The 15,049-nt window shown below is 35.3% G+C and overlaps 2 pseudogenes; one reads left to right on the top strand and one right to left on the bottom strand.

Annotated features, from left to right (window-relative positions):
- Positions 1–4,416: 4,416 nt before the first annotated feature.
- Positions 4,417–4,815, bottom strand: LOC143406368 (guided entry of tail-anchored proteins factor 1 pseudogene; annotated as a pseudogene).
- On the top strand, positions 4,814–14,747 carry LOC143405709 (transcription factor AP-2 gamma pseudogene; annotated as a pseudogene).
- The last annotated feature ends 302 nt before the right edge of the window (positions 14,748–15,049 follow it).

A 15,049-nucleotide genomic window follows, 5' to 3' on the forward strand; every position in this document is an offset into this window, starting at 1 on the left:
ATTAAAGGCATAAAAATAGGAAAAGAAGAACTTAAATTATCACTATTTGCAGATGACATGATTCTATACCTAGCAGACCCAAAAGGGTCTACAAAGAAATTATTAGAGCTAATAAATAAATTCAGCAAAAGTGGCAGGATATAAAATCAAAGGCATTCCTGTATATCAGCGACAAACCTCTGAAATGGAAATGAGGATAACCACTCCATTTACAATATCCTCAAAATAAAATAAAATAAAATACTTGAGAATCAACCTAACAAAACAGGTGAAAGACTTATACAATGAAAACTACAGAACCCAAAAGAGATAAATAGAAGAAGATCTTAGAAGATGGAAAAATATACCCTGTTCATGGAAAGGCAGAACTAACATCATCAAAATGGTGATATTACCAAAAGTTCTCTATAGGTTTAATTCAATGCCAATCAAAATCCCAACGGCATTTCTAGTACAAATAGAGAAAGCAATCAAGAAATTCATATGGAAAAATAAAAGACCCAGAATAGCAAAAACAATGCTAAGCAGGAAGTGTCAATCAGGCAGTATAGCTATCCTAGACTTCAAACTATTCTACAGAGCAATAGTAACAAAAACAGCATGGTACTGGTACCAAAACAGGCAGGTGGACCAATGGTACAGAATAGAGGACACAGAAGCCAATCCACAAAACTACAACTATCTTATATTTGATAAAGGGGCTAAAAGCATGCAATGGAGGAAGGATAGCATCTTCAACAAATGGTGCTGGGAAAACTGGAAATCCATATGCAAAAAAATAAAACTGAATCCCTTTCTCTTGCCATGCACAAATGTTAACTCAAAGTGGATCAAGGAGCTTGATATCAAATCAGAGACACGGCATCTGATAGAAGAAAAAGTTGACTACAATCTACATACTGTGGGGTTGGGCTCCAAATCCCTCAATAGGACACCCATAGCACAAGAGTTAATAACTAGAATCAACAAATGGGACTTACTCAAACTAAAAAGTTTTTCTCAGCAAAAGAAACAATAAGAGAGGTAAATAGGGATCCTACATCCTGGGAACAAATCTTTACTCCTCACACTTCAGACAGAGCCCTAATATCCAGAGTATACAAAGAACTAAAAAAATTAGACAATAAGATAACAAATAACCCAATCAACAAATGGGCCAAGGACCTGAACAGACATTTCTCAGAGGAGGACATACAATGAATCAACAAGTACATGAAAAAATGCTCACCATCTCTAGCAGTCAGAGAAATGCAAATCAAAACCACCCTAAGATACCATCTCACTCCAGTAAGATTGGCAACCATTAGGAAGTCAAACAACAACAAGTGCTGGCGAGGATGTGGGAAAAAGGGTTCACTTGTACATTGCTGTTGGGACTGCAAGTTGGTGCGGCCAACTTGGAAAGCAGTATGGAGATTTCTTGGAAAGGTGGTAATGGAACCACCATTTGACCCAGCTATTCCCCTTCTGGGTCTATTTCCTAAAGACCTAAAAAGAGCATACTAAAGGGACACTGCTAAATCCATGTTCATAGCAGCACAATTCACAATAGCAAGACTGTGGAACCAACCTAGATGCCCTTCAGTAGACGAATGGATAAAAAAAATGTGGCATTTATTCACAATGGAGTATTACTCTGCATTAAAAAATGACAAAATCATAGAATTTGCAGGGAAATGGATGGCATTAGAGCAGATTATGCTAAGTGAAGCTAGCCAATCCCTTAAAAACAAATGCCAAATGTCTTCTTTGACATAAGGAGAGTAACTAAGAACAGAGTAGGGACGAAGAGCATGAGAAGAAGATGAACATTAAACAGGGATGAGAGGTGGGAGGGAAAGGGAGGGAGAAGGGAAATTGCATGGAAATGGAAGGAGACCCTCAGGGGTATACAAAATTACATTCAAGAGGAAGTGAGGGAAAAGGGAAAAAATATAAGGGGGAGAAATGAATTACAGTAGAGGGGGTAGTGAGAGAAGAGGGGAGGGGAGGAGGGGAGGGGGGATACTAGAGGATAGGAAAGGCAGCAGAATACAACAGACACTAGTATGGCAATATGTAAATCAATGGATGTGTAGCCGATGTGATTCTGCAATCTGTATATGGGGTAAAAATGGGAGTTCATATCCCACTTGAATCAAAGTGTGAAATATGATATATCAAGAACTATGTAATGTTTTGAACAACCAACAATAAAAATTAAAAAAAAAAAGAAGTCAAAGTACACTCTAAAATTCTTATTGGTGTATAAGGGTTGAAGTAAAATTTTCCTTTCTTATAGAAGTAATATAAGGATCAAAATAAAATGTTGGATTGTGTTAAGGTTTTAGTGAAAGAATGAATATTTGAATTGGGAAATATCAATATTCATAAGAATATACTATGAAATTATGTTTCATAACATATATAAACACACACGTTTTGACACAGGCATGAGTAAAATGTAAGTCATGTGATTACAAATTTGGTAAACATGGGGATGAAGAATATATCCTATAAACAATATGTACTAGTATATATGCAAATTTAATATTGAAAATTGTACATATAAGTTAAAATACACATAAAAATTTATCATAGTTTACATGCATTTAATAAAATTTGGTTTAGTAATTGAGATAAAGTAAGTGTTTACCTAAAATTTTGGTTTTTGTAGGGTTAGAATTAGCAAGTGTTTGTGGAAATATGAATATTTCTAACAATACTCCTATGAAATTATGTACAGAAACATACATGTAGTAATACAAGAAAGAATAAAAAAGTGAGCCATGTAATTACACATTTTGTAATGATGGGAATTCAAGGATACATATCCCATAAAAGACGTAGCATAATACAGATGCAAATTTGACATTGATAATTGAAAATAGAAGTCAGAATACACTTTAAAATTCATAATGTTTCCAGACACAGTGGTGAACACCTGTAATCCCAGCCACTCTGAAGGGTAAAATGGGAGGATTATGAGTTTCAAGACAGCCCCAGCAGCAGCAAGGTGGTAAACAATCCTGTCTCTAAATAAAATACAAAGTAGGCCTGGAGATGTGGCTCTGTCCTCAAGTGCCAGTGAGTTCAATTCTGATTTAAAAAAAATCATATTTTGGTATATGGATTTAAGTAAAATTTGGTTTAGATATAGAGGTAAGATAAGGGTTAATATAATTTTTTTGTGTTAGGATTAGGGGTAAAGACTGAATATATATATATATATATATATATATATATATATATATATATATATATATATATCAGGAAATATAATTATTCATAAGATTGTAAGAGTGAAAATATGAATGAAAACATAGACACGTGTTCTGACACAATGAAGAGTAAAATGTTGAGTCATGTGATTACATGTTAGAAGTCAAATAAGTATCAATTCAAATTAACTTAATCAGATTCCCTATTTTGTTTTTCAAATTCATTCCAATCTATATAGCAGAAATATTAAATGTTTATAAAACATACTTAATTTAAAATGCTTTCAATACAAAACAATTCAATCACAAAACAATGCATTATGGTCTTATCAGTACATTTATAAAACACTGTAATGAAAAACTAACAGCTCCAAATAAGTAGATGATATACATTATAGAAATGTTCATCCAACTAATGAGTTTAGACACAAAGAACACACAATGTCAATTAGTGTTATTCTTTCAATTTTACTACATGAGACAATGAACCAAATGTTCAAGTTCTAGTTGTGATAATAAAATTAAGCTACTTTCCAAAATATATTTAAGAGTACTTAAGTTTGGGCTGTAGTTGTAGCTCAGTGGTAGAGCACTTGCCTAGCATGAGTGAGGCACTGGGTTCTATCCTCAGCACCATCTACAATTAAAAATATATATAAATTAAAATATTTTTAAAAGTATTCAAGTTTTTAGAAAATTTTGACTTTCCAGCTGGCAACAGGACCACAATGTGCCAATAGAGCAAATCAGGAGTAAAGCATGTAGACCCCCATCCTGTTTCAAATCTGGTATTACTGTAGAATACTGTATAATACTGGGATTCTTACAAGAATCTCACATAAAGCCCAAGAACATATTCAATACAAAACTACCCTATGTACTTTGGGTTTTTTTTGTTTTGTTTTGTATTTTTAAGTGGTAATCAGACTTTTAACCTAATAAGAGAATCATTTTTAGAAGTCATAATAGCTGGGCTAGGTTTGGTGGGGCACAAGTGTAACTCAGAAACTCAGGAGGAAGAGGTACGAGGATGGTAAGATTGAGATCAGGCTGGGCAACTTAACAAGAACCTATCTCAAAATTAAAAATAAAAAGGACTGTTGCTAGGGTTAGGTGGTAAAGAACGTTAGAGTTCAACCCCCAGTATAACAACAACAAAAAAATCCCACATTGGTATCCATCTTTCTTTTCAGGTAAAAGGGTAAAGTACAAGGGGTCACCACAACTTGTTACAGACTAAAATCCAACTAGTAATTCCAACACCACCTGCCATTCTAGCAGGGAAGGCTACCAGGTGGTCTAGTGGTGTTATCCATTTCCTCAGCACAACAGTCACAGGGGCAGAACAATACTTCCAAATGAGTGACATCATCAAGGTAGCTTGCAATGTACAGAAAGCAACACTTAAAAACCATTTTATCTTGGCTAGTTGAGCAGTCCATGCTTTCACATAAGTCTTGAGCTGGTCCACCATCTTGCTGATCTTCCATTCCAGCCTGGCATATCTGCCAAACGCATCCATCTGGTTGACCATGGAGAACTCTTGCTTCATATGCTGGATCTCTGCCCTCATCTGCGGCTCTGGATCTGCATCATTCTGCAGCACTCTGGACATGAAGAAGGACAAGGTCGGAAGGAGGATCAGAAGGACATTGCATCCAAACAGGAAGCAGAGAACCAGCAACCACGTCCAGCTGAGGAACTTGGACAAGTTCTTCCGTTCTTCCCAGATACTCCCTGCAGCCCAGGTACCTCTAACAGAAGCTACAAGGGGATCTCATCAGTAGGAGCACCCGCATCTGTGCAGTGAGTCCCACTAGCCTTGCTTCCTTGAATGAGGTTTGTAAAATTTATTCTTACATACATTGTATTTTTGATGCTTTCTTTAATTGTTATAGCCCAACTTAGATTATGAATCAGCCCAATAAGCACCCTATAAAATGTAGGATATTAATAGATAAGACAAGATTAGATAATAGGATAAATAATGTCAAGTTATCCTGACTGTACTTAAAAGAACTTAGCGTTGGGCTGGAGTTGTGGTTAAGTGGTACAGTGCTTACCTAGCATGTGTAAGATGCTGGGTTCAATTCTCAGCACACCATATAAATAAAGTTCATTGACAACTTAAAAACAAAACAAAACAAAACAAAACCTTGCCTAAGTGACTACATTTGGAAGTTCCAAAATGTAACCCTAGTTATATAACTTATTTCTTGTAAAAGTTGTTTATTTTTGTACTGCATGTGTTTGGAACAAGGATGTGGTTATATGCATTGGGTGGCTGATTATTAACTTTAGCTTCTGTGTCCTCCTTGCTTGCTTGCATCTACGTTTTCGAGGATGTTGTTTTTCCCCTTATAAACCCCATAGAACTTGCACCCTGTACTGTTCCTGGCAGACACAGTTTGGGTCCATCAGGGAGCAGTCACCAGCTAGCTAAATAAAGACTCTCCAATTTGGAAAAAAATCAGATTGAGAGTGTTTCCTGAGCTGTAGACCCACAACAGAATGGTATCTTTTTTTAAAATCTCTATTTATGAACATTCACTTCTACCATAAATACAATTGATTTTTATTTGTATGTTGATCTTGAATCCTGCAATTTTATTATTTCCAGACATTTTAAAACAATTCAGTGATTTTTACTATAAATATTCATGTTTTCTGCAAATGAAATTAATTTATCTTTTTATTTTTCATTAGTATGATTTTTAGTGTTTTCCCCCCTTAAGTGAGTACAGCGACAGACTATATGGAGCAAACCGAAATAAATGATATGTACAAAACCCCATTTGTTTCTGAGGATTTGGTTAAGTATTCAGTCTATTGTCATTAAGTATTGTGTTTCTGATAAGTTTGTAATAGAAAAAAAACTTTCTATTCCTAGTTTGCTAAAATTTTAAACAGAAGTTGATATTGGGTTACTAGGAAATACTTTTCTACACTTAGTGATTTTACGAATATATATGTGTATATGTATATGCATATATATATATATATATATATATATATATATATATACATATATATATGTCATTTTATAGCATTGATATGAAATTGCATTGATCAATTTTGGAATGTTAAATCAACTTTGGTATGATATATTAACCTATTTCGTATATTGTTGAGTTTTCTTTGCCAAATTATGCTTAGTATTTTTGCATCCAAGATCATTGTATGGGGAGTTGGGGTGGGAGTGTTGGGGGGAATTATTAGGGAATTAGTGATCTTAGTTTGTAATAATCTTCTCTTGCAATGCTCATTCCTGTTTTTTGTTTTTTTCATGAGAATAATACTGGACTCATTAAGTGAGTTGAAAAGCAATTCATCTTCATCTTTATTTATAGTTTTGCATAAAATTTCATTACTTCTTCCTTTTGTAATTGGAATTCAATATTGTTGCCACTTGAGATTTGATTCTTATTGGTAGAAGGGTTTTTAACTAAAATTTCTATTTCTTTTATAGATACAAGACAATTGACCAAATCTATTTCTTCTTGAGTAAGTTTTGGTTTATTTTGAACTTTGTAAGTATTTATTCATTTTATTATAGTTGTCAAATTTATTGGCATAAAGTAATTCATAATATTTTCTGATTCTTTTTTTGTTGGGAATGTGGTTGAGTGCTTTTTTGTAGATATTCTGTCCATGGAAATAGTGAGCAAATTCCCAGGGGTGTTAACTGGTGCCCTGATTCCCACAATTGGCATAGCCAGCCTCCTCCCTCTCAGGTAATTAGACAACTAAGCAGTCACTATCTGGTTACCTTAAAAATGTCCTTGGAGAGAAATTACTCTGTGTTTGTATTAAGGGGATCTTATCTCAGTTAGCTAGCACTTTGGTTAAAGAAATACTAATAAGGATATAGTCATGGTAACAGGAAGTATATGTTCTTTGAGTTATAAACTCCCAGGCAAGGAAGAGTGGTCATTTCACTTTTGTACTTCTTCCTCATCACTCATTTTGCTCCTCTCCACTCCTCCTGTCTGTTTGCTTGAGTCTGTGTCTGTTCTTTGTGCTCCTCCTTACAGGTATTCCTCCACAGGTGTTCCTTTACACTTGGTATTGAACCCAGAAGTGCTTAACCAGTGAACCCACATCCCTATCTCTTTTCATTTTTTATTTTGAAACAGGGTCTCACTAAGTTGCTTAGGGTTTTCTTAAGTTGTTGAGGCTGGCCTCAAACTTGCAATTCTTCTTTCTCAATCTCCTGAGCCATGGGGATTACAAGAATGGGCCAACAGGACAAGTTGACTTTTCATTTAATATCCATAGAATATTTAGTGATATAATGTCTCACATTCCTAATATTGGTAACTTGTGTCTATTATTAAATTTACTTGTCATTCTTCTAAATGATAAAGACTAATCAAGGTTATTTTATTTGTTCTAGAGCCAGCTTTTGTTTTTAGAGATTTTAGAAGTGTTCTACTTAATTGATTTCTGTGCTAATAGTTCTTTTTTCTCCAACTTCATTAATTTCTTGTTGGTTTTTATTTTCTGCTGTTAAGGTGGAAATTTTATCAATACAAACTAATTGGACATATAATACATGCAGTGACATGTATCCACACCATAACTACCTCTCTATTACATCACATACTTTCCCCTGTGATTTTCATCTTGCATTAGTGGGACACATTTGCTGCAATTAATGATTCTAAATTTTCACTGCATTATTAGCTGTATTCCATAACTTATATTGTTTCACTCTGAGTTACACAGTTTTGTGGGTTCTGAAAAATTCATAATGATAGAATGCATTCACCACCCTAAAATCCCCTGCAATTCACCTATTTATCCTTCCCCTCTTTTCTCCTAAATTCCTGGTAATTATTGAGTTTTCTAACTCTCTGTATAAATTTACCTTTTCCAAAATGTTGTATAGTTTGAACTTTCTAGTATATAGCATTATTAGACTACCATCTTTCATTTAATAGTATACATTTATAATACCTCCATGTCTTTTTATGGATTCATACCTCATTTATTTTTATTGCTGAATAATATTCTGTTGTATGCATGAAGTACTGTGTGTTCATCAATTAACCAGGACAAAGACATCTGGGTTGCTTCCCATTTTGTGATTACCAACAAATCTTCCCTAAGTATTTATGTGCAGGCTTTTGTTGAACATAAATTTTTGACCCATTAAGACAAATATTTAGGCATGAAATTGCTGGATTGTAAAGTAAAACTATGTCTTTGTAAGAAACTTCAGAGTGGTCTTACAAAGTGAATGTACCACTTTTCATTCTGACCAACACACATGAAAGTTCCTTTTACTTCATATTCTTACTTGTATTGTCATTTTTCAAAAAAAAAAAATAGCCATTTCAATTGTGGCGTTGTAGTGTCATGTTGAAAATCCCTAATGGCACATGGTAATATGTAGTTTTTCATAAGCTTTTGTTCCATGTGTAGATATCCTTTGGTAAAATGGGTTTTCAGGTTTTTAAAAATCTATTTACTAATTGTGTTTTTTCCTTATTATTGTATTTTTGGAGTTACTTTTATACTTTGCATGCAGGTTTTAAGAAGATATTTGTTGTGTAAATATATTTTCCCAGTCTATGATTTGTTTCTTTATTCTTTCAACATTTTTTCAGAGCATTAGTTATTGATTAATTGATTCGTTGGTTCATGCATTATTTGTGATGGTATCTCACTATATTGCCCAGGCTTGTCTTAAACTACTGGACTCATATATTCCTACCACCTCAGCCTCCCAGGTTCTTAAAGTTTTTCATTTTATCAAAGTTCCAATTTACTAGTATTTTCTTTCATTGATTATATTTTGCTATTGAATTTTAAAATCCACTGTCAAATTCAAGGTGACCTAGACACTTTCTAATGTTATTTTATAAATGTCTTATACTTAAATTTTGGTCTTGAAGTTTAACTCATAGAAGTAGAGAGTAAAATGATTGTTACAAGACACTGTCATCGAAAAAGACATGTCCTCAGTGGAATACCATAGAAAACACAGAGATAAATTTCTACATGTACAGTCATCTGATCCTTGACAAAACATTAGAAACATACATTGCAGAAAAGACAGCCTTTTTAACAAGTGGTTTTGAGAAAACTGGATAACATATGCAGAAGAATTCAATGAGAATCTTATTATATATTTCAAAATAACTAAAAGTAAGTTTAACATATTTTACCACATAAATATCTGATCTGATATTTTATATATATATAAATGAGCTTGACCTCTTAATAATTCCATATTGTATACATAAGTAAAAAATCATGTTACCCCATAAATATTTATAATTATGAGTTCCCAATTTAAAACAATGTTAATATTGTTAATAAAAATTACATCTAAGATTCAGGTTGAGTAAATATTTATTGAAAGGAGTAAGGATTGTTTTAGTGTTATGGTTTGGATCCAGTGTTATGGTTTTGGATCTCAAAGGGCTCATGTGCTGAAAGCATGATCCCCAGTGCATCAAGTTGCACAGATGGGGATTTTAGAAAATGATTGGATCCTAAGTTCTCTAACCTCATCAGAGGATTAATTTATTGATAGCTGAATAGACTTCTGGGAGGCAGGACCTAATTGGAGCTAGTAGGTCACTTGCAAACTAACCTGGAGATTATCTTCTCCATTGCCTGTTTCTTTGACTATCTTTCTCTGCTTCCTGGCTGCCCTGAATTGAAAAGCTTTTTTTTTTTCACTAAATGCTTCCAACATAATATTCTGCCTCACCTGAGGCCCAAGAAATGGAACTATCCAGCAAAGGACTTTAACTTCTGAAACTGTGAGCCAAAATTAATCTTTCCTCTTGCAATTTGTGTCAGGTACTTTAGTATCAGCAATGAAAAACTGAATAGCAAAGTCCATATCTAGATTAATTTTTTCTTTTTCTTTTCTTTTCTTTCTTTTTTCTTTTTTTTTTTTTTTTTGCTGCTGCTGCTGCTTTTTCATCTCTCCTTTTCCTCTTCCTCCATTTTCAACATATAAATTTTTACTTGGTTTGGAGATATTATCTTTCCTGCATTGAATTGCCTTTGCTTTTTTGTAAAAGAACAGTTAACTGTGTTTATGTGCTTTCATTTCTGGATTCTCTGTTTTGTTACATGGATCAATTTGCAATTCCTATAAGTTTTTTCTTCTTCTAAAATATTGTAGACTATATGTGTGTTAAGCCTTTCTATAAGAACTTTAGAATAAGTTTGTTAACTTCCACAAAATAAATTTTTGGTGTCTTCACTGAATTGTATTGAATGTATAGACCATTTTGAAGAGAAATGACCTCTTGAGACAACATTGATTTTTCTCATCTATGAGCATGAAACATCTCTTCATTTGTTTAAATCTCATTTGATTTTTTTCAATCGAATTTTTAAATTTTTCTCATATAGACTCTGACCATATTTTACCAGATTATGTTAAAGTATTTATTTTTTGATACGAATGCAAATAGTATTTTGTTTTTAATTTCAAATTTCCATTGTTCGTTGAAGGTATATAGGAAAGTAGTTGACTTTGTATAGTAACTTTATATCATGGAACATTGTATAATCATTTCTTAATTATAGAAGTTTTTCTGGTTGAATCTGTGAGATTGTGTACTTAAAAATCAAGTCATCTGTGAATAAAAGCATTTAATTTCTTTATTCCAAATTTGTATATATTTTATTTATTTTAATTTTCTTGTTTTATTGCATTAGCTAAGAATCCAGGAACAGTAAGATGCCATCCTTCTTATCCTAGGAGCAATCATTCAGTTGTTCACATTATGTATTACATTGCTGTTGGATTTCTTATTTTTTTGATAGATTTTTAAATCAAATTGAGGAATTTCCATTTTATTCCTAGTTTCCTGAAAGTTTAGTCATGAATGAGCATTGAAGTCTGTCAGATGCATTTTCTGGACCTGTTTATATGATCAAATGATTTTTCTTCTTTAGTCTGATTGATGAGTTAATTACTTTCAATATATTTTGAATGTTGAGCTAGTCTTGCACACCTTGAGTAAATATCACTTGGTCTTGGTGTAGGATTTTTATTATGTATTGCTAGAATCTGTTTGCCAATACTTTTTTTGAGGATTTAAAAAAAAATCTTGTGTTCCTGAAAGATATTGGTCAGCATGTATTTTTTTTTCTATTTTTGCCTTCATCTTGCTTTGGTATTTAGCCCCATGGAATTATTTGGGAAATGTTCTATGTTCTTCCATTTTCTGGAAGAGATTATAAGTCATTGTCATAATTCCTTCCTTAAATTTTTGGTATAATTCAACAGTGAAATTATCTGCACCTGGTGGTTTTTTTTCCATTGGAAGGCTGTTGATTATTCACCCATTTTCTTAAGATATAAACCAAACCTACTTAACATTATCTGTTTCTGCTTTTGTGAATGCTGTAGACTTAGTTAGTATCCCTTTAAAATGTATTAGTTGAAACATTATCTTCTATGTGATGATATTAGGAGGTAGGTACTTTTGAAAGGCAGTTAATTTCTGAGGGTGGAACCTCATGAGTGAGATTAGTGCATTGATAAGAGAAGCCACAGAGATTCTCATCCCTTCTGCCATGTGAGAACACATTCATCCATATTGCAGGAAGTAGATCCTCATCAGACACTAACTGCTGATGACTTTCATTGATTTTGAACCCACTCAGTAAGATGAGAAATAAGTTTCTGGTCAATTCAAAATAATATCAATCCACCCGGTTTGTGTTTTACTGTCACATAGCTTCATGAATATATGAAGACACTGAGTTTTGGTATTTTGTGTCTTTCAAGGAATCAGTGCATTTTAAAATTCATAAGCATACATAATTTTCATAATATTTTTGATAACTTTTAAATGTCCATGACATCAGTGGTGATGAACTTCTTTTATTTCTGACATTAGTAGTTTTAAAATCTTTTATGTCTGTTTCCTCTCCTCTTATCTTTCCTCCTCCTCTACCTCCTTTTTCTTCTCTCTTTGCTGTTTTCCCTTCTCTTTCAGTTACCTTGGCTTGGGTTTTATGAATTTTATTGGTCTTTTCAAAAAATGAACTTTTAATTTTGCTGACCTTTTGATATTGCAACTGGAATTACAGAGAAAAGAAATTATTAAAGTGCAGTAATGAGAATACTAGAAATGTTAATATGATAGGCATCCTTGGCTATTAATTAGCATGTAAAAGAACAAAATCTGGTGGTGAATTTAATAACTACTATTATACCATTATTTTTAAGAGATGAGAGACAGAAACATTTCCAACCATGCATTGAATACCAAAATTCTCTAATTTATATTGATAACAAATGCACAGGGCATGCTGAACCTATGTGGCCTGTCTACTTCCGTCATTGAAGTAAATGTTGAGTTTAGTTAGAGGTTAGTGAAAACAATGATGTAATTGTCTTTTACTCATATTTGCATTGCCCCTTCCCTTCATTCCCCTGGATTGAGAACACTAAGCCATGTGGGGCACTCCTTCAAGTCTCATGAACAACCTCCTGGGCTTTCAATTGGGATTCTAGTGAACTCAAGTTAGGGAAAATGTTACCTTAAAAATATGGAGTCTTCCTGCTTGTGGTTCTTGCAGACTGTATTTAGGTAGCCGCCCCCCCCACACCCCAATTTCTCAACACAGTTTTTATAATCATCCCCATAAACACTTGCATCATTTTATAGGATGCACTCTTATAAGCCAGTATCTTTTGTTACCATTTGATATTCTCTCTTGTTTTGTAAGTATAGCTAGTGTTTCGATATAGCGTTAGTTTTTGAATATTGAGCTAATAGCTAAGCGATCATTTTATTTTTTAATTTTCTATCTATGCAGTCACATCATCTGGAAGTTCTAACAGTTGCTTTTTCTTCTTTCCAGTTCATATGGTCTTCATTTTTAAATTTTCTTCTGTTTACTGATAGGACTTTTGGTACAATGATAAAAGAAGCAGTGATATCAGTGAATCGTCTTCCTGATTTTAAAGAAAATACTTCTAATATGTCCGCATTGAGTCATGTGCTATATCAATTTTCAGCAGCTAGCAAGAGCCAACCATTAACTTTTCATGAGTTTTACAAATCAGTGCTAAAATATAGTCATTATTTAAAATTAAATTATAACTCCAACATTTGCGGCTGATGAGCGAGCACGTTCCACACGGTGTTTGCTGCAAGCTGACTTACCTCTGGAGCACAGGCTTGGACTTATCTGGCTTGGGACCAGATGTCCTGAGATGTTGCTTCTGAACACCCTGGGAACCCAGCTCCCAGATATTCTCGCAGGGTTTTGAGGACTCATCCCCGCCCCCACCCGTGCATCTCCCACCTAACCGCAGGGCAGCATTTTTACATCTCCACCTGGCTGCTGTCCCACACTGGAGACTCTGAATACCAGCCACCACCCTACTTTCCATGGCCCTACTAGCAGTTGGCTTACACTTATTTGGTGGATCCCTACTCACATCTGAGCGAAGCCTATGCTGCAGCCATTAGCCCCCTGCACCAGCCTGCATCTACAGCAGCCAGCAACAGTCCTGGCCTGGCCACCACAGCCAGGAGGGGGCCACCCTGCCTTTGCACCTAGGATGCCTGGTTGGCCTGCTTCCCCAACTCTCTAGAATAGAGGGAGGTTCTGTGGGCGCTCTTGGGGATGCTTACAGCTGCTCAGACCGACTGTTACCCCACGACATGCCCTGGACGCTGCAGGCCTGACAAAGTACATGGGGCTCCACGACATGGTTCACCAGATGGAAGAGGTGCAGAACGTCAACCCACACCTGCTTGGGCCTGATCAGACTGTAATCTGCAAAAGTCCCATTTTCCATGGGTAAGAACCCCCTGAGTCTCCCCTGTCAGAAGGAGCTGGTGGTAGCCCTGATGAATCCCACGAAGTCTTCTGCTCAGTTCTGGGAAGACTGTCTCTCTTCTGCTCCATGTCCAAATATAAGTGACTGTGGCTGAAATGCAGAGGCGATTGTCACCTTCTGAATGCTTAAATGCCTCACTGCTGGGAGGTGTTCTCAGGAAAGCAAAGTCCAAAAATTGCTGATTGTTGTGGGAAAAGTTGGAAAAGACTGGGCTGAATCTTCCAGCTGGAAGATGGAAAGCTGCGCTTGTGACCCTCCTGACATCCATGGTGGAAGAGAAAGCTGTTCACTTGGCTTGGTACTTTGCATATATGGCTGTGAACTGAAGTTTCCTAGTAAGCCAGTGGCCAAATATTTAACCAGGCCTCACCTAGGAGGGTAAACCAAGATGGTAATAAGGAAGAATAACGCTGTGGGTGGCTCAGCAAGTGTGTAAAGAATTCACGGACCTCCTTAATCAAGACCAAACACCCAACGGCAACAACAGGCCCTCCCTGGTCTTAGAAACCTACAAACACAACCACTTGTCTCCTTTTAGCCTGATTACACACCAGTTCAACAGCCAGGCCATCTGCACCCCTGTGTCTGGCGTGCAGAACTACATCAGAAAAGCCCTGATTGTCATAGACAAATCCTATATGAACCCCAGATACCAGAGTTTAGCAGGTTCTCATATGACCCTGAAGAAAATGGAGAAGCACAGAAAGTAAAATGGGAGTGAGCACAGGGTGGGAAGGGAAAGGATAGAGGACTCCATCTCCACTGGGCAGACCAGAGGCACTCTTTCTTGGGGAGGAGTTTCCAACCTCTCTTACCCAACTATCCAAAGTCCTCTGTCACTTGAGGCATGCAGGATCTTGACCTGCCCTCCAGGATCCCTGCAGCTTCTCTAGCACTGCAGTGTCTGACCTTGAACACATGATCCCAAGGTGACAAGTACTAGTTTTTGTTTTGTTTTTACTTGTTCAGTGTTTATTTTTTGGAATCCCATACCTCCTTTCTCTGAAAGTGG

The sequence above is a fragment of the Callospermophilus lateralis genome, chromosome 8, assembly GCF_048772815.1.
Source record: "Callospermophilus lateralis isolate mCalLat2 chromosome 8, mCalLat2.hap1, whole genome shotgun sequence".
Classification (NCBI taxonomy): domain Eukaryota; kingdom Metazoa; phylum Chordata; class Mammalia; order Rodentia; family Sciuridae; genus Callospermophilus; species Callospermophilus lateralis.